The sequence below is a fragment of the Dromiciops gliroides genome, chromosome 1 (genome assembly GCF_019393635.1).
Source record: "Dromiciops gliroides isolate mDroGli1 chromosome 1, mDroGli1.pri, whole genome shotgun sequence".
Classification (NCBI taxonomy): domain Eukaryota; kingdom Metazoa; phylum Chordata; class Mammalia; order Microbiotheria; family Microbiotheriidae; genus Dromiciops; species Dromiciops gliroides.
In genome coordinates this window covers 214,632,762-214,656,218 of record NC_057861.1, presented here as the reverse complement: position 1 = coordinate 214,656,218, position 23,457 = coordinate 214,632,762, and the positions used below count along the sequence as shown (strand labels likewise).

The 23,457-nt window shown below is 34.4% G+C and overlaps 1 pseudogene; it reads right to left on the bottom strand.

Moving 5' to 3' along the window:
• Positions 1–231: 231 nt before the first annotated feature.
• On the bottom strand, positions 232–4,657 carry LOC122747371 (annotated as a pseudogene).
• Between the last annotated feature and the right edge of the window lie 18,800 nt (positions 4,658–23,457).

The window sequence follows — 23,457 nt, the reverse complement described above, 5'->3', positions numbered from 1 at the left end:
TTATCGGAAGGAAATAATTAATGATATTAAGCTATCTTGCACATTAAACATCATAAATTGCAGAGTCAGCATTTTATATCACTGAATTTATTAAACTTTAAAAACAACTTTAGTTGAATATTACAACAAAAATCAATAGCTAGCTGTGTGTTACAATGATTATAGTCCTTCACTTGTTCACTATTGAATGTAAAAGCCAGAATTGCAATGAAGAGTATTCACTGGTTGCCATTAAGAGTTGTAACACTCAGCACCACCTCTGGGATGTTCATCATCCTCCTAAGATTCTCGATTGTAATGGTATCTTCTTTCTTCAGATGGGTCAAAATCCATTGTTTCTTCTGGATAAATTTCATCAGTCTTCTCTACTTCCTTTCTTTCAGGCAGTAACATCCAATAAATATAGCTAATCTGAGGAAAGAAAGTCATTCTTTGGTAAGTTTACCTTACATTAAATTATTAGAATTCATTTCTCATGGGAGCAGTGATAGGTTGGCATACATTCATTCAGTACACATTTGATATTTCTATGTTTAACAATCTGACCAGGATGAGAAGTAATGGCTACCATTCTATTATTGAGTTGATATTGCTTTCTGAAAGCCACACAATACTTCAACTAACTGTATATCCATATGCATGAAAAGGTCCTCAACATATGTAAATATAGCATTGTCCTTCTGATCCAAAATGATGAAGAAACGTATTCAGTAGTAACAATGGATTTTGACCCATCTGAAGTTCTGGCTCCTGGTCACTTTCACCATGGAATGTTATTTTCTAACAACCTTTCATACCCTTGTCATTATGAACCTGCAGAACCTTTGTGTCTTGAACAATTTTCCTTCTAGTATAGCTTTTATATCTATCTTTAGACCTGATTTGTTCCCCTTGTCCTTGGCATTCCATGCAAATTAAATTTGGTGAAACATTCTAGGTCCTGTCTGATGAATTCTTCTTTGCATTCCAGTATCTCTACAATTGGGACAACATTCTACAGCTCTTTTCTTACCGCCTAGTTTTTCACATTTATCGCAAATTACATTCTTTTGTAAAGCCTGTTGTCTTCCAGAACCATTATATAAATTTTCTAAGGTCATTGACAACTGATGGACAACATTTTTACCTCTCCATTCCCTCCTTCACATTCTTCTGTCTCCTCCAAAAAGCATTTCAAAGATTTTCATTGGAGAACCAAAGCCACCACCAGAAACAAACTCTTTGATGGCTTGTTCTCTACCTTTATCCTGTAGGTCTCTTTTCTTTGCATCGGAAAGCACTTCATAAGCTTGTGAAATCTTTTTGAACATGTCTCTTTCATTTGGATCCTTATGTGGGTGATATTTCAAGGCTGATTTTCTATATGCCCTTTTTCAGTTTTTTCTGGGAGGCACTGGGTTTTCCTCTGAAATACTATATTCCTTCATCATTTTCAATAGCTGATGAGCTCAAATAACTGGGTGTCAAAATGCCCATGTGGTTGGTGTGTGTATATGTGTGTGTGTGTGTGTGTGTGTGTGTGTGTGTGTGTATGTGAAAGGGTACTTCACCAGAGCCAGTTGGGATCTTAGAGTAGTGAGTGGAAGAAAGAAAATGAAGGAAGGGGGTGAGTTCTTGTGCACAGAGCACAGGCAGTGGCAGTTGCTGCCCTCTTCTGGAAAGTTTCCTACCATCTTAATTCTTAAAACAGCTATATGAAAGTGAACTGAGGAACCCACAATGCCCTGTAACTATCTGTTCTCTGTATTGTCCACTATCTCATTTTGGGTCTTTGAATTGTTTCTTCATACATTTTTCTTTTCAGTTTTTAAAAAAATAAAAATTATTTCTCTGTCCCTTTAAACCATCCAATTGTTTACATATAATTGAGACAATAATGTAAAGTTTTTCACGAGGTACACAGTTCATTGTTCCAATCTGCTCAAATCTATACTTTAGCAGTTTTTGTTAAACAAAAATGCTTTTTCGTACTTTAGTCATCAAAATATTCCACTATAACTAACAATATTCCATCTTTTATCAGTTGATTTAAACATTTCTTATGCAAAATTTTCTGCCTTATATGAAAGGGCAACCGCTTAAAGGGATAACACTTTACAATTATATTGGAGACAGTGTGGTTCAGTTCAGCTGGTATTACGTACTTTCATTACCATTTATTACCTATGAGAAAGTCACTTAGCTTCTCTAGACGTTAGGTTCCTCATTTATAGAATGATGGGGTTGGTCTAGATGACCTCTAAGTTCCATTCTAGCTCTAAACCAATGAGTCTCTGAACCATTGAGCCATCTATGATGTATATTTAATAGTAAGCAATATAACTTAAGACCCGATTGCCTCATGGCACACCCATTCTACCCAGTTCCTATTTAGACACTCACGGTCAGTACAAATAATTCACTTAAACTCAGGGACACCATAAAAATCAAATCATAAATTTTGACAAAAACATTTGGGGCAGTGGGGGATGAGGAAAGTAATGCAAATCTCAATGTTGTGATTTGTAATGTAACATTCCAATTTTACTCTTTTAGGCTTTGTCCTCAGCAGACATGGTTTCCCTAACTTTCAATCTCCTGTTCAGCCTAGGAAAGCCATGACAGCCACTCCAGAAATAGCACACATTGAGGGGAAGTGATTTAACATACCCAGGAAAGCACTCCTAGCTCACTGTGTGCAGGCTGACTTTTATCTGGTAATTATGTGGAATCTTTTCCTAAACCTTTTGTTCCCTGGGCAGCACCATCTTTTGCGTAACACACCATCAGTATGCCTCACTAATACATCATGCTCATGACAGCTTCAATGGTGTGCTGAAGCAACAGCTCATCAGAGCTGCAGCTCCCTGGGATGATTTATCATGGTAACATATCATCAGAGGGAGGCAGCATTATAATATATAGCCAGAGAATATACAGGAGGATTAAGTACAAGCAGATTCAGTTTGTCTACAGAATTCAAGGAAGCCTGGAACACTGAGTGTGTTTTTTTTTTTTAAATTGTCGAATATAGGGCGAATAGAAGTGAGAGATAAAAACTTAAGCATTCCTTCACTTCATTTTGATCTAGAAAACCAGACATGTTGTTTTGTGTTCCTGAAAGTATTTTAGTGATTCTCTATTGGATCTCTTAAAAATAACATTTTTAAAATGTTTTAAAGGGTTAAGGTGGGGAAGGAAGGAAAGAAAGAAAGAAAGAGAGAAAGAAAGAGAGAGAGAAAGAAAGAGAGAAAGAAAGAAAGAGAGAAAGAAAGAGAGAAAGAAAGAAAGAAAGAGAAAGAAAGAGAAAGAAAGAGAAAGGAAGAAAGAAAGAAAGAAGTCAGGAAGCTGTTGTTTGTGGATTAAGGAAGATCAATTTATCAAACATCGTGCACTTATTTGAGCACTTATTATGTGTCAAACACTATTCTAAGGCCTAGGGATACAGATACTTTCCATTGATTGTTGTGAGTCTTGGAGTGGAAAAATTCTAAGCAGTATCATAATTTCTTTTATGAAATTGGGCCTAGTAAACTTGAATTTGGAGAACCTTTTTTTTTAAAGGGGGAAATTATCTGTGTCTCCTTTCTTTTGTCCCCTGATGGTCCCATGATCTCTTTACAGAGTTCTTAGTGAGAAAACTCCTTCTACTAAAATAGTTGGGCAATGCAGTTTATAGTTATAGAGAATTGTCTGGGGGCAATTGTTAAATGACCTTCCCAGGGTCACACAGTCAGTACATATTAGAAAGAGTACTTAAGTCTAGGTCATTCAAAAACTGAGGAAGTTCCCCTAATAAACCAGGCTACTTAAAAGGGAGAACACTGAGAATTAGAAAGGAATACAAAGTGAAATACTTAGCTTCAGTGATGAAAAATACTATTTACAGAAATTGAACTAAAACGTAGCTTTATTAAGCAATAGAAGATATTGTAGGTTCCTAAGGGCAGAGTTAGAAAATTGTGATGGCTTGCTATTTGAAGTAAAATAGTTAAAAAAAATTTTCAACTCAAATCCTCCAAAGGCCATATGTTACATAGCATTTAAAGCCCTGTGACTTTTTTAGTATCTTATGGGAAAACATAAACATGCTATAAGAATAACTGATCTTTTCAACTAAAATATTCATTAAGGATGCTGTTAATTCATCTCAACATTTGTCCAACTGTTTAAACCTGCATATTTCTAACTATACTTTTTATATATTATATCTGATACGTTCACTCATAATTATGAGTATTATTGGAACGTGGTTGGTCAAAGTCTTATCTATAACCTGGGCCCATGCCATGCACTCATTTATTTTTCCTTTTTGAATTATTTTCATCTGGTTCCAGGTGATGGTGAGTCAGGAAGGAGAGTAGTAAGGTAGTTTCTGATGATCCAGGATTGTACTTTTCACCAGGGGCCTAAATGATTTTCAATGATTATTCATAATAGGCACTGACTTATAAGATTGCTCTACTTTCCCCACCCCCGTTTCCTCCTCCAGCACAGTATCTAGAATTTCTTATCGCAATGTGGGGGGCTGAGGAAATTAGCAGTTGCCACTGGATTAAGATAATTGAGTTTCCGTGTGGTAGTACTGGGTGGCCAGCACTGTGCATGTGGCTACCATGGCTGCTGAAGCCCAAGCCTCTATCAACTGGTGATAAAGACTGCTAGACAACATCCCCATGGCACACGCTTGGGCCAAAAATAGGAACCAGATCACACACAGAGAGGACTATGAGTCACAAGACTAATATCTTTTGATAATCCCTTTCAGCTGGTGAGCAAGTGCTGGTCATAGAAGGCTGATTTTCACATGACTTTTTTTCTTTTTCTGTATTTCATTTTCATCATTTCTGCCCTGGTGCTGGATCCTATACATATATCTCATTCCTTTATCATAAGTTACAGGTTTGACTGTTTGAGGAATTATCTTTTGTCATCCATGAATATCTAGGAAGGCAATCAGGAGGAGATTTGGGAGCTACCTGGAGATATAAACTCCCCTTCTGAGTGCTTCTCTTTTTCCTTTCCTTGTTATTCTTTCAATTAAAAATATGGCCATAGTATACTGGATGTCTGAATTCTATGAATAGGAGAAGTGGGAAGTACTTGACCAGAAAGTGGTAAGCCTAAATGAATGATGAAGGCTGTAGAGCTCTAGATTTCATATTTTTGACAATTTTGAATAATATAATATTTCATCCCCTATACAGTTCCTAGCCAGAATAAATTTGAACTGCATAGATCTGGTGCTGAAATGATATGGGAGAGCAGCCTAGGTATTAACAAGCTGAGCAACATTGAATAGATGGGGATACTACAACTTATAGACAGAATATCTTATACATGTAACATAGAGAAACCAATGTGGTCACTGGGATGATGACATAAGGACACTATTACTCAGTGCTCAACTCAGATATTGTATTCTCAGATAGATATCAATATCAATATCAATACTGCTTTTTTGTGAGTTAATGGAAGACAATAGCAAAGCCAATTTTGGTTGCTTATACTACAGTTCCACAAGTAACATGAAGTGTCACATGTGGCAGCAGTGATATATAAATTTTGACATTTGAAGGTCATCCTAGACACTTTCTCTCTCTCAGTGTGTGTGTGTGTGTGTGTGTGTGTGTGTGTGTGTGTGTGTGTTTGGAGGGTGTGGATATCTCAGTTTTTAGCTGAAAGCTATTTCCAGATAGAAGACTTACTTTAAAATTTTATTCTAAATTTTTTCTTCAGATTTACATTTAAGAAGTTTTCATGTTTCTTAATTGTACATAAACAACAGTTATATACATATACATATATACAGAATTGCACTGTATACATTATGGGCATGCATACATACATTGGCATGAACATGTGTACACAAATACACAGTAACTACATATCCATTTTTAAGGCACCCCAATATATTTAAGTTCTACATTTGGAAGGACAGTGCATTTTCCTGCCCTACTTTGGTTGTGTCTGTATGTCTTCCCTGTTCAAGATACTGTTCTGTTTGCAGAAAAATATTCTTTGGCAAATGTCCCAACATAGCATTTGTCAAGAGCATACCAATCCTCAGTCCGAATTGGATGAAAAATATTTCCTGAAGTGAGTTATTTTCTCTCCACTGAATAAGGAACTTCTGTCACCAGCTTTAATGGGCATCAAAGCAGTCTTTTCTACAAAGTGCTCTAGAGAAATTGAAATGTGTTCTGTTGCCAGTTTGTATTTTTTGGCCCCTTTAATATTCATCACAGTATCCTGTAGGCTCTCTTGCAACAGGCCTCTCATTCCTTATTATCTGTTTGTAGCTGTTAGCTGGACTGATTTAAATTTGTAATCCCAAAATTCACTACTTTGTGGAATGAAATTCAATTTACATAGATCTGACTTTTGCTTCCTTTGTTCCCCTCCTCCATAGTGTCTTTTATAGGTTGAGCTGATGTTAGATTAACTAAATGAAAAATACCTTTTGCAGTACTGAAATTATGCCAGTTTCTTTGTTATTTGTTCATGTTATTTGCTTGGCATTTATTTCAAAGCTTCTTAGCCATAATGATTTTATGTAGGATCAGGAATTTGGTTAAGACTAGAATTCAGACCCAACAACGGTGGCATTCATGACTTGACAGAGGTGATTCAATATCTGTCTGTTTTCAGAATTTTATTAAAATCATAAAATTCTAAGACTTTTCATATTTCTCTGATAGTTGATTATCACAATGCTTTCCTTTTTCATCAATATACTATGGTAGTATTTATTTTGTGTAAATCATGTGGTCAGGTGGTTTTCATTCATTCGTCATTTTCCCTAAGTCTTTTTTTGGCATTAACTGACTCTAAGCTAGGTCTTATATTGATTTTTAAATATGTCTTCAGACTTACCAAGGTTTTGTATGCCCTTGGAATCTCTTGTGTTGATAATCTGTTGACTATAAACAGGCTGAGCTCTACCATTTAAAGGTGTCAGAATGGCGACAGTATTCCCAAAGATAACTAAAAAGGGCAATATTAATTCAATTCAACTCAATGTTTTGGACATAACGAAGTCATGGTTTACTGAATAAGGAGAGGATTCTTAGAGTAGTGGGACTTTAAAGGATATGTAGGAATTAAAGGAAAAAGGAGTATTCCAGTCATAGGAAATAGGATGACTATAACATAGAGTTGGGAAAGTAAAAGCTGGTATATACCTTCATAATACGTACTAGTTAATATAATGTATTTGTTTGTTTGGGGCTTGTGATTGAATTTGTATGAGAACCTGCCAGTGGGAAACTTCTATTGATGTAGAGCAATAATTGTAATTTACAGCTAGTATGGGTAGGAGATAGGACTTATGCTTAATTTCAACTGGTTTCAACACCAGTCATCTACAAAATGACTTCTAATGGTATAGGGATATATAATACTTTCCATATCTTACCTCATTTGATCCTTATAATGACCATATCATCTACATTCTAAAACTATTATTGTCCTGTTTTTTATAGATGAGAACACTGAGACTAACAGTGTAAAACAGCTTGTCTAAGTAGCTAGTAAATATTAAAAGTAAAATTTGAACCCAGGTCTTCTTGACTCTAAGTTCAGCACTCTAGGCAACACATTAGGATGCCTCTTAATAGAAACTGTTAAAATGATTACAATTTTCAAAGTTGTAGTGAGAAAAATGCTGTAGAATTATCTAGTTGAGTGAATTCTAGTTCTAGTTCTTATTCAAATTAGGACTTGAGGCAAATCATTTAATAAATCAGTGATGTGATCAACTCGTAAAGGGGTTCAGTTTCTTCTCTATGAAGATGACTCCAACTAGATTTTCCTGTTTTTATTTAGGATACCCCATGATTCCAATTACCCTGTTTCATAACATTGTTTTTATCCCTGACTTTTCATTTTCCTTCATTCTACAGATTAAATCAACAAATCATGTCATTTTTATTGCTACAATATCTTTCATCTTTGTCCCTGTCTACTCACATCACCACCATGCTAATTCAGATCCTCATCACCTCTTTTCTGTACTATTACAATAGTCTTCTAATTGGTCTTCATGCCTCAATGTACCCCCCCCCATCCAATTCCAGCCTGCTGCCAAAATGATTTTCCTGAACTGCAGGTCTGACATGTCTGCTAGAATCAATACACTCTAATGACTTTATTTTACCTCTAGGATTAAATGTAAGTTATTTTTGTCTTTCAAAACTCAACAAACTAGTCCTAACAAACCTTTCCAATTTTATTCACAATCTACATATATTTAGCTCCTATGTCACCTCCTATGAATACTTTCTTGATATTCTTATATTGTTATATTCATGAAAACACAAAATACCTTATATTTATTTTAAATACATTTTGTAAATTCTTACATATGTAACATTTTTTGCTCAGGTTTAATGTAAGCTTCTTGAGGGAAGGGGCTGTTTCTTTCTTTCTTTCTTTCTTTTTGCAGGGCAATGGAGATTAAGTGATTTGCCCAGGGTCACACAGCTAGGAAGTATCAAGTGTCTGAGGTAGGATTTGAACTCAGGTCCTCCTGAGTCCAGGGCCTGTGTTTTATCCACTGTGCTACCTAGCTGCCCCAGGACTGTTTAATTTTTATCTTTGTATGACCAGAGCCTAACACAATTCTTGGTACATATTAGGTACTTAAATGCTTTTTGACCAATTAAGCATATCTTAGATTTGTTATTTTTAAACTGATTTCAATAACATTGATTACACAAGGATATTTTATAATTAAAAGAGAAAATATAAGCAAAAGTACTGACATATTGGTAATATGATGAAAGTGTGTGCTGATCATAAAGGGAATCATAAGGGAGCCCCAATAAAGTTGCTTTCCCTGTCAGTGTTCTGTGACTTTCCTATTTCTTGTCCAATCTATCAAGAACTAGATATTTAATTCAAATTGAAGAAGAGTACTATGTGTACATCTGACATTCTTTTTGATAAAAAAAAAAAAAAGGAAATAAGAAGACAATATTACCTGGACCCTGGACAAGGATTAAACCTAATAAAATAAAGGAGTAAAGTAGAAGTCTCATGTAGAAGGGGAAGAATCTGAGACAAATTCATTCTAGGGAAACACATTTCTTTGTCATATTTCAAGTTTACATCAATATCTCTTCAAATGAAGGTGACTGGTGATTTCATAGTTGGTAAATGGTCTAGCATAATCTTGGAAACACATGACCAGAGCTCAATACTGATTATTGATTGTTTTGAAAATATTTCATTCCAAGACAGTGGTAGACTCTAACTGTTGGTCAAAGTTTTCACACTTGTCCTAACTTTTCTCTCATTCTCATTTTTAGTCTTCTAGATAGACTTTGAATTCATTTGGATATTCTCTTGTTGTCTCTTTTGTCATTCCATTTGACCTTATGTCTGAATTCCTGAATAGTGGATCACATTTAAAAAATCTCTGGTGGTTTTTAATTGTTAGAAAATTTAAAGGTCTCATAAGAAAGTCTCAGACTCAGATTTGATAAACAGAACTATTGACATTAACTTCATTTAACCTTTTGCTTATACTCTCTGATAAAATAATGGAATTTGGCAGACGCCCAGGGATCCCACCTGATTGATTTAGTATTGTTTAAATTGGGTGAGAATGAGAAACTAAGTACCTACTTAAGGATGATTGGATGGGGACCATACCTGGCTGGCCTTGAGTGACAGTGTTGGTGTACTACTGACATCAGTAAGAGACCACTCTCAACCAACCAGCTTAAAGGATCTCCCCTTTGGGGGAAGGAGAGGGGAACAAGGAAGTGGATGCTCAAAGAGAGAAGAGTGCTCTTTTTTTGGTGAGGAAAAGGTGTGTGGCTGCAGAAGGAGAACAGGAGCTCCCCTTGTCATCTGGGACATTGGCTTGGTGGCAGAATTTCACGGGGGCTGCTAGGAAAGGAAATTTGTTTCTTTCTCTCTGACTATACCAATTTAGATCTAAGCTAGGATTTCCATGCTATAAGGAATCTGTTCTCAATCTCTCTCTCTCTTCATTAACTTATAATATATATTTTAATAAATCTTTAAAGGCCTAAACTCTTGCTGAATTATCAGTGATTTTAGCCAGCTTCCCCCCAAGACTGGGGGTGGGGGCAGATTAGAACCCACAATTTAGATTTTAAACAACACAATTCCTAAGTTTTGAACTTCTCCCTTCACCCCAATTGAAAATTTAAAGCAAATTTAAATCCACACATTTGGAAACAATCCTTTATTAGGTTTAATCCTTGGCCAGAGTCCAGGTAATATTGTCTTCTTATTTCCCTTTTTTTATCAAAAATAATGTCAGATGTACACATGGTACTCTTCTTCAATTTGAATTAAATATCTGGTTCTTGATAGGTTGGGCAAGAAATAGAAAAGTCACAGCACACTGACAGGGAAAGCAATGTTCTGATTTAAAGGTGCATTTTTATACAGAGACATAATTATAGTAGAGTGACTGGACTTTGCTACGGGGAACTGAATTTAGGAGGTGCTGAAAGCAGCCACAATCTGAACAGAAAAAAAAAACCCACAACCCAACATAGCTTAATTAAAATAGGAAGTTACTAGATGGTCTTCATATCTCTAGCAGCTAAACCTCAGGGAATCTCTTCCTAGCCTGAGCCTACTTCTTCTTCATCTCTTTAGCAATAGCCTCTCAGTGTCTCAAAGTTAAATCCTGAGGATTCTTCCCTGGCCTGAGGTACCTATTATACCTCTTGTCCTGGGTGAGGTTTGTTTTGCTTCAGGTTAAAAGAAAATCTAACTTTATGGCTCTGTTTTCACATATGCAAGAAGTGACAACATATTATTAATAAAGTCAATATTGACTATGTGTTTGAAGTTGCATCGTTTTCCCAATCATGTAATATAATCCAGCAGGAAGGGTAGCATTCAATTTCAATAAAAAACACTTCATTTTAATGTATCTTGCTTTCTTTATATCGTTTAAGGAGTCAAGAGCTTACATAGGGAATGTAACATGAGATAATTTCTGTGTCCATGTCTCTTGTTACTGGACATCCTGCAGAGCAGATCTAATGGTTAGGCACCCTTTGATGAAAGGAGAAAATCTGCAGGGTGTAGAGTGATTCTTATCAAAGCCAGGAGTACTACACAGTTAGCTTTAGCCCTGATGTATAAAGTCATTTCCTTCCTGTAATTCTTCTTTCCCACAGTAGACTGTCTTCTCTTTTTCAGGAGGATCCCAGTTTTCATTTTTGTGTCTAGAAGGATGATAGTTTCAGTGACAAAATGGTTAACTGGTTTCCCCTTTCTGTATTCCCTAAGCTCATTAGATTTTATTGCTTTAGATGCTACTTGTCTATTCAATGTCTCTCTAATTCTTGGACCTCATGCCAGAGATGCATGATATTAATAAACAATAATCTTTCTGGCAAAGTTTGGTTACTTATGCTTTGTACTTTCTTATTGTTATGGCTTAAGGCTCTAGATGCTTTGAACCTTTAACTTTTTTTTTTTAATGATTATGTGCTTTCTATTTCCTGCTGCCCTTGACAGTGAACTACAAATTTATATTTCCTCCTCATATAATATTCTCTTTGGGCATTTTGGTTTGGGGTTTGTGGACCTTCTCATTTTTTCAGTTTTTATTTTTTGTTCACAGAATGTTCTTAATCAGTAAAAGTGGCAACATATTAAAAAATCAAGGACCAGTAGTAGAGGAATAAATATACTCTGCAGGGAATTTTTTAAAGCATGATGCTTTAAAAAAAGAAGCCAGAAATTATATTCCCCCCCAACTTTTACATAATTTAAGGTTGATTTCTAAGTGTATTAACTTTAATGCCAATATAATTGGCCTTTTAAAGGAATTAACCATTAAGCAAATGGATTGAATAGTTTTCTTTTTGCAGGTATGATATTCTCAGCAAAGTATCATAGGTCTACAGTTGGATAGAAGATAATTCCTTGTGCTATTAAAATGTGTAAAGAAATGGCTAAGGAAAGAGGACTTAACTCTTTTGCCTTCTGCTAAGATGTGTTTTGATGTAAACTTAATTTGAAATACAATGATAACATCTAATTTCCTATTTTGTAAATATAATTCTAATTCATGATTTGGAGTAATTTGGAGACTTTTATGATAAATGCAGAAATCAGGAGATATATTAGTCATTTTTATATTTAAATGGTCTTAGTAAAATAATAAATACCTTATAAAATACTAGTGCTTTACATTTTATAGGGATTTTATGCTATTTTAACTTATTTTTATAATGTGACAATAGATAGGGAAGGTATTATTATCTCAATTTTGTTTGGTGTACTTAGATGGCTTCCTCCTTGTTGCAAGTCTGTAAATAATGGAGTTAGCAAGGTGATATACTTGTTAGAGCACTGGGTCTGGAGTCAGGAAGAACCAAATTGAAATCTAGCCATAGAAGATTATTGCCTATGCTACCCTAAGCAAGTTATCTAACTTCTGAATGCCTCAGTTTCATTTGCAAAATGGAAATGATAAAGCACTTATTTTCTAAGGTTCTTGGGAGGATCAAATGAGATATTATTAGTAAAGTACTTTGCGCAATGGCTGGTGTATAGTAGGCACTAAATACTTATTTTTTTCCGTTCTCTCACTGTCCACCCCCACCCCCAACATCAATGTGGGTTCTTTGGCTTCCAGTGCAAGCAGTCTTTCCTTTATTTCCCTTTCTGCTTATTCAAATAATAATTTTTTTATAATGAAAAAGTATTCAAATTCCACTTTCTTCATTCCAATTTACATCTTAGCATCAGATAAAACTGGCAAGAACATGAAGTTTTAATTACTTAAATGAAAAGAAAACAACATACCACTTAGCTCCATTATGTCGAAAAGAGTTCTTGACACTTCATTAGAATAATTTAAAGAGATCATATGTGACCATGGAATTTTTGCATACATACAATTAAATTGAATTAAAAATATCTGTGAAGTGCTTACTATATCCACTGCCTTAGGCTAGGCCCTGTGGCCTAGCCATACCAAAATTAGTAAAAAAGACATAGTCCCTGACAATAGTTAGCTTACATTTTAGTTGAAGAGAAATGAAAATTATACAAACATCTCTGTTGATTATTGTTCTCCATAATTGGGCCATAAGATGGGCATTAAAAAGTGCAAAAGATGAGATCAGGTAGTCTTCCATTCTGGTTAAAATATAGAACATTTGAAAGTAAATAATGTGAAATAAGACTGGAAAGGACCCCAAATGGTTGGATTCAGATGGGAATCCCTAATGCGTGGCTACAGAATATATATTTTACCTAAAGATCATAAGGAAACAGTGAAGTCATGGCAGGGATAGGCCTAGGAATAGGAAGGAATTTGAGACTTATAAATATGCTTAGTTTTCTCTCTTCTAAATAGAGCACTAAAAGTGCGTCTTTTTTTGTTTTCTGTGGAGTCTGTTCTTTCTTTGTTCTCTTATTATATCTTACTTTATATATGGGCACATTTGAAAAAGATATCTGTGGCAAAATATGGAAAAGCCTTATATATCTTATATATGTACTACTACATATCGAAAAATGAATTTGTCCAAAAGAATCCTAACCAAGCACCCTCCACATTCTTTCATTATTTCATTGTGGTAAATGTTTAATCCAAGATTTCTTAAGCAATTTGGTATAGTGAAGAAAATCATGAATTTGACTTGATAGCACAAATATTTTTCCTCCTAGCTTAGAAAATGGAAAAAAAATAAGAACTTAATCCAGGGAGGACTATAACTTTGTTATTGGATGGTTTCCAAGAAAAAGAATACTCTATTTCCCAAATTTCTGGCTAAAAGAAATGATATATGTATAGCAGAATATTTTCTGTCCTTAAGAATTAAAGCACATTAATTAGAAAAAGAGAATTTTAAAAGGCCTAACTAAACACATAAGAATTGCAGAATTTTATGTCTTTTGTCTGACTGTACAGACTGTCTCCTTACCTGGAATGTACTTCCAAACTTACCTGTGTCTTGAGCTGCCTTCAAAGTTCACCATAACTGTCCATATATATCCTCCTTCCTCATAAGAGACAGAAAATGCTGATTCCTTGCAATCAGGTGATGGAAAAGAAGAGAGAAAAGTTAAAAGGCAAATTGAGCACCAAAGAATCTGGACTACAATGGACTGGAAAAACAGCAGGCTTAAACCCATCTGTGGTCAGTCCTATCCATTCTGTCCTGGACCTGAATTCAGGTTTGCTGAATTAGTCTCCTCCAACACAATGTGATTAGACTAATTTATTTGGTATCTGCTCATAAGCAAAGTAGAAGAGGCCAGAAAATGAGTTATAGGGAAAATTATATTTATAAAGACTGATATTGTAGGGCAGCTCAGTGACACAGTGGATAAAGCACTAGCCTTGGATTCAGGAAGACTTGAGTTCAAATCCACTTGACACTTACTAGCTATGTGACCCTGGGCAAGGCACTTAACCCTCATTGCCCTGCAAAAAAATAAATAAAAAGACTGATATGTTGTTTTGCTGTGATTTTCTCAAATGTAATTCTTCATGATGGTAGTCCAAATGTTAGTTAAAAATATACATATTAGCATTTACCTAAGCAATTCATTTCATGTGATCATAGGTGGCAGATATTGGACTTGTCTGAGGCTTTTTGATTGATCCCTCATTCATTGAGAAGCATAAGGTCAAGAAGCTTGGTGGTTCTGACTCCTTAATGACTACCTTCCCCTGTCTCCAAAAGAATAGCCTACAATTGAGGAGCAACAATGGCACATGGAGCTCTGCTATGACTCACCAGCAATTCAGGATCTTACTTATTACAGAATTTTAATTCTGCATTTTACAAGTTTCCTCTTTTAAACCTTCCAGTGCAATTCCGTAATTGCCAGGTGAAATATTTTATTGTAATTTTCCTGTTCTTCTCAGCCAGTATGACTTCCTGTTTTATTCAAGAGGTCACCTCCAGATATTATTTCAAAATTTGTATATGTTCCCTTTTCAAAACAGTTCTTTCTCTGCCCACCTTAAAGTTTTCCAGACAAGATGACTCTAGTTATTGAAGTGTGAAAAGGACCTACCTTGAGACTATAATTAAGTTCTGGAACTAATTTCTGAGTTTCCTTGAATTTTATTCTTTGCTGTGATTTTTATTATAATTATTTCATCAACAAGAGTTTTAAGAAGACTCATCAAAATACTCAAATGGGTCTCAAGAATGATTAAAGTAGGGGCAGCTAGGTGGTGCAGTGGATAAAGCACCAGCCATGGAGTCAGGAGTACCTGAGTTCAAATCCGGCCTCAGACACTTAACACTTATTAGCTGTGTGACCCTGGGCAAGTCACTTAACCCCAACTGCCTCACTAAAAAAAAAAAATGATTAAAGTATTTAAAAGGCACTTTTAAACTTGGATAATGCTTTCTGCCTGTGGCAAGCTCAAGTAATGAGGCCATCTACATTCATGAACGAGAGATCGTCTATAGAGCTCTGTGAGATACACTTTTCTACCTTTAACTACATTAACTATGTTATGTGTGTATTATTGAATTACAAGTCCAGCAGCCCCAATTACTTGAAAAGCATACTAAAACAGATTCTCTTTACAAAGAAGAGAACATTTGAAGGTTTTAGAAAAAATATAAAAGTGACATTTTCTGAGTTTATATTGGTCAAACAATATTTAAGAAAGGTGTTAACATTTGTTCTTCTGAGAAATGTAACTGTAATGGTATTCATCATGGTAGCCCATTAAATAATGTTTTTCTAACTTTCAAATGACAAAATATTGAGTCAGATTCTCACTGGGTTTCAGTTATTCCTTAATCAAAATCACTGTGAGCAGCTGAGTTTGCTCCTTTAGGGCACTGTGGCTGGGCAAGCATGTGGTGGTTGTGGTGGTGGTGTGTTGGTGAAGGGAAACAATAGTTTAATAATAGCCTAGGGGCCAGTCCACAAGATGAAGGGCTAGCTTCTGCATTGAGACGTGATTCAGCAGTTTGCTAATGATTTATGTTTTCTATACCTTTTGTATTTCAGTGAATAGAAGGAAAATAATCACCCTTCAGACTCAGATCTAGGTTGCAAGTAACTACAAACATGTTCTCAGCACATATTTCTGTACCAGCATATACTGCATGTAGAGAGAATCAGCATTTTTTCTTCTTCAAAAAAGTATTTATCATAAGTAGTAGTAGTAGCTGTAGTATTAACAATGATAATAATGACAGTTAATTTGATAAAGACTGAAATAATTTTTGGCATCTGTGTAGGGGAAGAGAGTAAGACTTCCTTTTGAAGATGATCTATCTCCATGGAAGTCTTACTTAATCTTTAAGAACAATAAAAGAAACTAAATTGCACAGGAAATGACCCCTGTAAAGAGAGCTGCTTAAAAAACCAGAACCAACCAAACAAACAAAAATAACCTTCACTAACCTGAAAACATTTGTCATAAAGACTTTTATGGGCACTAATACTAAGCAACCACCCCCCCTCCCCACTTTACCCTGAGGGATGATAGAAGGAAATATGAGATACATCTTTTATTGCTTGCAGTTAGAGCCATCCAAACATCTTCATGCTTAAATAATGCTCTGAAAATGTGTTTTCACAGGTTTATGTTGGAACAATTTTTCTTGAGAGAAAAGTTTATTTCAAGGGAGAGAAGTGTGTTTTTCATTTTATTTCTAAGCTCACTGTGTGATGTGTTCTATCAGTTTTCTGTACATAGAGAAAGACTACCACAAAAGATGTTTTTTCATAAATGAGGGTGACATGAATGGGATAGTCACCATTCTAAACAAATGAAAGTTCCATAGCAAAACTTGCTAAAAATTGCCTGGGTAAGAAATTATCAGATAAAACATTACTTTTAAAAAAATCAGAATCATTTAAAAATAAGGTCATATCTCAAAGTTCTGAGACAATCATCTCTACTATATTCAATAGCCTCATGTGGAACCTTTATCCTCTGAAACTTTTATAAATATGTACAATTAAAACAAGAATAAATATGTATGGTTGAGAAAGAGAGAGAGAGAGAGAGAGAGAGAGAGAATAGCATCCATCACTACCTCAAAATAAATATTTTAAAATCTAGGCTCTACTGAGGATGCCATCAATATGAAAGATGTGTTAATAATAAGGTAACATAAGTTATAAGTAGAAATAATACTGGTTCTGGAGAAAGAGAATATGGGTTCAAATCCTGCCTCTAATGTATGTGGCCTTGTATGACCTAGTCAGTTAACTTTCCTAGGCCTCAGGCCCTTCATCTGTTAAATGAAAGGGTGGAACTAAATGGACTCTGCGATCCCTTTCAGTTACAGATATATAATCTTATAAAATAGCTCATTATAACAATAAGGGAAATATTAGCTAAGTATATTGCATTAATCTATTCTTCAATTTCTAGTGTTACTTTCTGTTTGTATGGTACTTTACCACTTGCAAAGCTCTTTCTTACACATTTTCAAATGGGATCCTAAGAATAATCCAACAATCTAATCTGGAGCAACATGAGAACCTAACAACAATCAGAGAGGTGGGGAAGGTAAGTATCATTATATGAATTTTACAAATGAAGAACCTGAGTCTCAGAGAAGTTAAGTGAATTACCCAAGCCACACAGTTTTATTGTTATTTAAGTGATAGGCCTAACATTCTAACCCAATTTGTTTTTTTGTTTCTTTGTTTGCTTGCTTTTTTTTTTTTGCTTTGTTTTTCATCTAGAGTTGTTTTGTTATACCTTGATGCCTTTCTAAAAAGTCCATATTCAGTTAGGTCAACGATGTATTTCAGGTGCTATCTGGCCCATATCCTCCATTTAATAGATATGGAAACTAAGGTTCAGACAAGTTTCATGATTTGAGCATACTGAAACAGGTAGTAAGAAAGTGAAAGGTCATTTTACATAAAATAAAGTGTTCTTGCCTCAGACACTTACCAGTTGTGTGGCCTTGGACAAGTCAGTTGAAATCTCAGCCTCAGTTTCCTCATCTATAAAATTAAGATAATAATAAATAATATGCACAAGATTATTTTAATGGTTCAAAATATAACATAAACATAATGATTTGGCTTTGCAAACTTTAAAGTACAATATCAAAACTTATTATTACTTTTTCTGTGTATCGCTGTTGGTTTTATGCAGTGGCCCACTAATAACCACCACATATATTTCCATTACCCTTTAATTCATCTGTAATTTTCATTTTTTATTAGTTGTGCATTAATAACATGATTTGCAGAGATTTGGGGAAAGTATCAGAGTTATACTTTTTTTGTTTTCTACCAGTGAAATAATACTCACTACCTACACCTATTGCTTTTACTAAATTATCTGTAGGAAGACTTTGGGTAAGTCACTTAACTTCTCACTGATATGAGAGTAATTACAATAACCACAAGATAATAATTATTTGCTCTTTGCAAATCTTAAAGTGCTATACAAATGCTAACTATTCTTATTATCATTTTTTCAGGGATTCTTTAAATTTGTAAGTATGACTAAATGAATGGATGAAAAGCATTTATTAGGTGCTTAGTATGGGGGCAGTCTAAGCTTTAAGGACAAAAAGAGGTAGTTCCAATCACCAAGTTGTTTACATCATAATAAGAGAAGAAAACCTATACTCTACAAAAGGGAGGTGGACTAGGACAGGTGATTTAGTCTGAGAAGTCACTGAATTGGTAAATGAAACAATAGAGCATTTAATTGACATGTCATTTCCAGAAATGGGGGTGTTTATTGTTCTGTTTATTGTGTGTGTGTATGTGTGTGTGTGTGTGTGTGTGTGTGTGTGTGTGTGTGAGATGTGTAGGACTTGGGGGTAGAGAGTCAGTGTAGTACAGCAACCAGAAAGCAGTAGACAACATGGTGGGTGACTCTAAATCAGGATAGTTATGGAGAGATTTAGCCAATCAGTAGCATGTTGGGACCCAGGATAAGAGCTAGAAAGCACCATTCTCAATCAGTAAGCATTAAGTTGACTTAAGACAAGCAAGATGAAGAAGGTGTCACTCTTTAGAAAAGGATATTCCTCAAGTTCCCAGAATGGATGAAATCATAGGTATGGTTAAAAAAAAATCTACCTATGAGATTTAGTATGCTTGAAGTTAATGAATAATCTAAGGAATCTAGGTAGGTGGTGTGAATTTCTTGTTTCACATTTGGATTTGTTTGAATCATTCATAGATTTTCACCAGGATGACATTTTCTTTCAAGTCTTCAGTAATGGAGTAATACTTATTGTTTTCACTCAACAGTTCCTATCTATCTATCTATCTATCTATCCATCCATCCATCTCTATCATCTATCTATCTATATTCAGTCAGAATTATTCATAGAGTTAGTCTTTTTTTTCCGGGATTAATTTTCTTTGGTATGTTAATAACACAAGACTCCTTCCTTCTTTGGGGTTGTAGAAGCTGTGCATTCCAACTTTTGTTGTTGTTTGTTTTGTTTTTAAATAAAGGCCAAGTTTTATTTAATACATGAATTCTTTTTTATAGTTAACTTTTATTTTCATTTCCAAATTCTCTCCCTCCCTCCACAACCTCTCCTGCCCACTAAAAAGGTAAGAAATATAACACCTATTGTAGATAAGAAGTCATAGAAAACATATTTCCATATAAAACATATTCCCCCCAAAAGGCAGGAAAAATAAAGGGAAAACAATACTTCGGTCTGCATTCTGAGACCATCAGTTCTCCCTCTGGAGGTAGATATAATTTTACATCATGAATCATTTGGAGTCATAGTGGATCATTGTACTGATCATAGTCACCAAGTTTTTCACAGTTGATTATCTTTACAATATTGGTGCTACTGTATAGATTGTTTTCCTGTTTCTACTCACTTTTCTTTGCATATGTTCGCATGTCTTTCCATGTTTTTTTTTTAATAATTCCCCTCATTATTTCTTACAACACAATTATATTTCATGACATTTATATACCATAACTTGTTTAACCATTCCTCAATTGATAGATATCCCCTCAGTTTCTTTGCCACCACAAAAGAAGCAAAGATAAATATTTTTGTACATATGGGTCTTTTTCTTTTCATCTTTTTAAAGTAGAAACCAAATGGCAGTATTTCTAGTTAAAGGTTATGCAAATGTTTATAGCCTTTTGCACATTGTTTCAAATTATTCTCCAGAATAGTTAGACTGGCTCAGAGTTCAACAACAGTACATTTGTTGTACCTCTTTTCCCACATGCTTCCCAGCATTTGTCTTTTTTGTTTTTTATCATTTTATTAGATGTGATAGGTAAAAGGTAGTACCCTAGAGTTATTGTGTATTTCTCTAATTATTAATGATTTAGAACATTCTCCATGTGATTTTTTATGACTTTTATTTCTTCTACTGAAAACTGCCTGGTCCTATCTTTGACAATTTATCAAATAATGGATCCTACTTTTATAAATTTGACTCAGTTCTCTATATATTTGAGAAATGAGACCTTTATCAGAGAAAGCTACTATATTTCCCCCAATTTCTTTCTAATTTGATCTCTATTAGTTTTGTTTATGCAAAGACTTTATAATTTTACATAATCAAAATTATTTATTTTAACTCCTTTGTACCTCCCTATCTCTTTCTTGGTCACAAACTCTTCTCTTATCCATAGATCTGCTGGATAAGATCTTTCATACTCTCCTAATGTAAAAAACAATATCACCCTTCATGTCTAAATAATGTATCCATTTTGAATTTATCTCAGTATATGGCACGTGATATGGATCTCTGCCTAGTTACTGCCACACTACTTTACAGTTTTCCTGGCAGTTTTTGTCAAATAATGAATTCTTGCCCCCAAAGCTGTGATCTTTGGATTTATCAAATACTAGGCAACTGTGCTCATTTGCTTCTTTTTATTTCATATCTAACCTAGTCCATTGATTTACCACTCTATTTCTTATCCAATACCAAAGAGTTTTGATAATTACTACTTTGCAATATAGTTTGAAGTCTGTTATTATTAGGACCCATTCCTTCACATTTTTTTTTCATTGATTCCCTTCAAAGTCTTGATTTTTTGGTCCTCCAGATGAATTTTGTTAGTATTTTCTTTCTTTTTTTTTTTTTTAGTGAGGCAATTGGGGTTAAGTGACTTGCCCAGGGTCACACAGCTAGTGTTATGTGTCTGAGGCCGGATTTGAACTCAGGTACTCCTGACTCCAGGGCCGGTGCTCTATCCACTGCACCACCTAGCTGCCCCGTTAGTATTTTTTCAAACCCTATAAAGTATTTTTGGTACATTTATACCAGTATGACACTGAAATAAATAATTTGAATAGTCTTGTTATTTTTGTTTTATTGCCTTGGCCTATTCATGATCAAAAAATATTTCTCCCATTATTGAAATCTGTCTTTATTTGCGTGAAAAGTATTCTGTAATTGTGTTCATATAACTTCTCTGTGTGCTTTGGCAAGTAGAGTCCCAAGTATTTCATACTGCCTGCAGTTATTGAAAATGGATTATATCATTCTATATCTTCCTTCTGGGTTTTGGTGGTAATATATGGAAATGCTGATGATTTTTGTGGATTTATTTTAAATGCTGCAATTTTGCTAATATTATTGTTTCAATTACTTTTCAGTTTTAGTGTTCTCTAAGTATGCTCTCATATTATCTGCAAAATGTGATATTTTTCTTTCCCCATTGCCCATGCTTATTCCTTTAATCTCTAGTCCTGGTCATTATTTCTAGTATGATACTGAATAATAATGATGATAATGGCTATACTTGCTTTATCCTTCATCTTATTGAAAATACTTATAGTTTGTCCCCATTACAGACAATGTTTATTCTTTATTTTTGAAAAAATATTACTTATCAGTTTAAGAAAAGTTCAATTTATTCCTGTGCTTTCCAGTGTTTTTAATAGCAATGCATGTCACATTTTATTGGGTTTTTTTGCATCTATTAATATACAACTTTTGTTGTTTTTGTTACTGAAATGGAGAATTAGGCTTATAGTTTCTCTCATTTGAACCAGCCCTGCATCCTTGGTATTAATACTACCTGGTTAGAGCATGGATATAATGTTTGTGATATACTGGTATAATCTCCTACTAGTATTTTTTTTTTAATTTAGCTTTTTGCATCAGTACACATTAGAGAACTAGAGCTATGGCTTTCTTTTTCTGTTTTTGCTCCCCTTGGTTTAGGCATCAAACCCACATTTGTGTTACAAAAAGAACTTGATAGGACTCCTTCTTAAACTATTTTTCAAGTATTTTATATAATATTGGAATTGATTATTCTTTAAATATTTGATAGAAGTCACTTGTAAATCTTTCTTGTCCTGTTCCCCACAGACCCTCCTTAAGGACCTCATTTATGGCTTGTACAGTTTGTTTTTCTAAGATAAGGTTATTTAAATATTCTGTTTCCTCTTCTGACAAATTGGACAATTTGTGTTATTGTAAATATTCATTTATTTCACTAAATTGTCAATTTATTGTCACATAATTGGGCAAAATATTTCAATAATTACTTTAATTTCATTTCCATTAGTTTTGTAATACTCTTTATTTTTGAGTCTGGTATTTGTGTTTTTAAAAATTAAATCAAATTAATGAATAATTTATCTATTTTATTGTTTTTTATATCAACTCCTCATTTTATAATTTCATTTTTTATTTTTAATTTTATTAATCTCTTTTTTGATTTTCAGGATTTATAGGTTGGTGTTTAATTGGGGATTTATAATTTTGTTCTTTTCTAGTTAATTTTAGTTCCTTGTCAAATCTGTTCATCTGTCCTTTCTTTTATTAGTGTAAGAATTTAGAAATATTAATTTTCCCCTAAATACTGCTTTGATTCCACTCCACAAATTTTTGTGTGTGTGTTGTCTCATTGTCATTATCTTTAATGAAATTATTGGTTATTTCTGTGATTTCCTCTTTTACTCTCTCATTCTTTAGAATTAGATAAGTAAGTTTCCAATTAACTTTTAATTTATGCTTCAAAGGCCCGTGATTGAATATAATTTTTATTGTGTTATGGTATAAGATGGGTGCATTGAGTATTTCTGCTGTGAGAAAATAATGGGATTTGGCAGATACCCAAAGGCCCAACTGGAGATTAATCTAAACTGTTTGAATTAACTGAGAGTGAGTGACTTTGTTGATTAGCCTACTTCAAGTTAATTAGATTGTAACTATACCTGGCTAGCCCTTAAGAAGGTATTGTTCTCAGAATGTAAGGACTTTGACCTCAACTCAAGACCTCCTTAAAGTCCAGTGAACCAATGTATTTGGATGATGTCTACTAATCAGTTTGAAGGAGTATGTAAGGACTGCCTCTGCTCCAGAACTATGAAAAGCTTCCATACTCAGTTCGAGAAGAGTTCATGGTTGAAGCAGGCTTGGGGCAGAGGACTTGAGGAAGAACCAGACCAGGCTGGAACTCTCGGCTAGATAGGCCTTTTCTTAACTTTCTGAACTCCATGTGAATACCTGGTATGCTTTAATAAATGCTTAATGCCCAAAGACTGGTGCTGA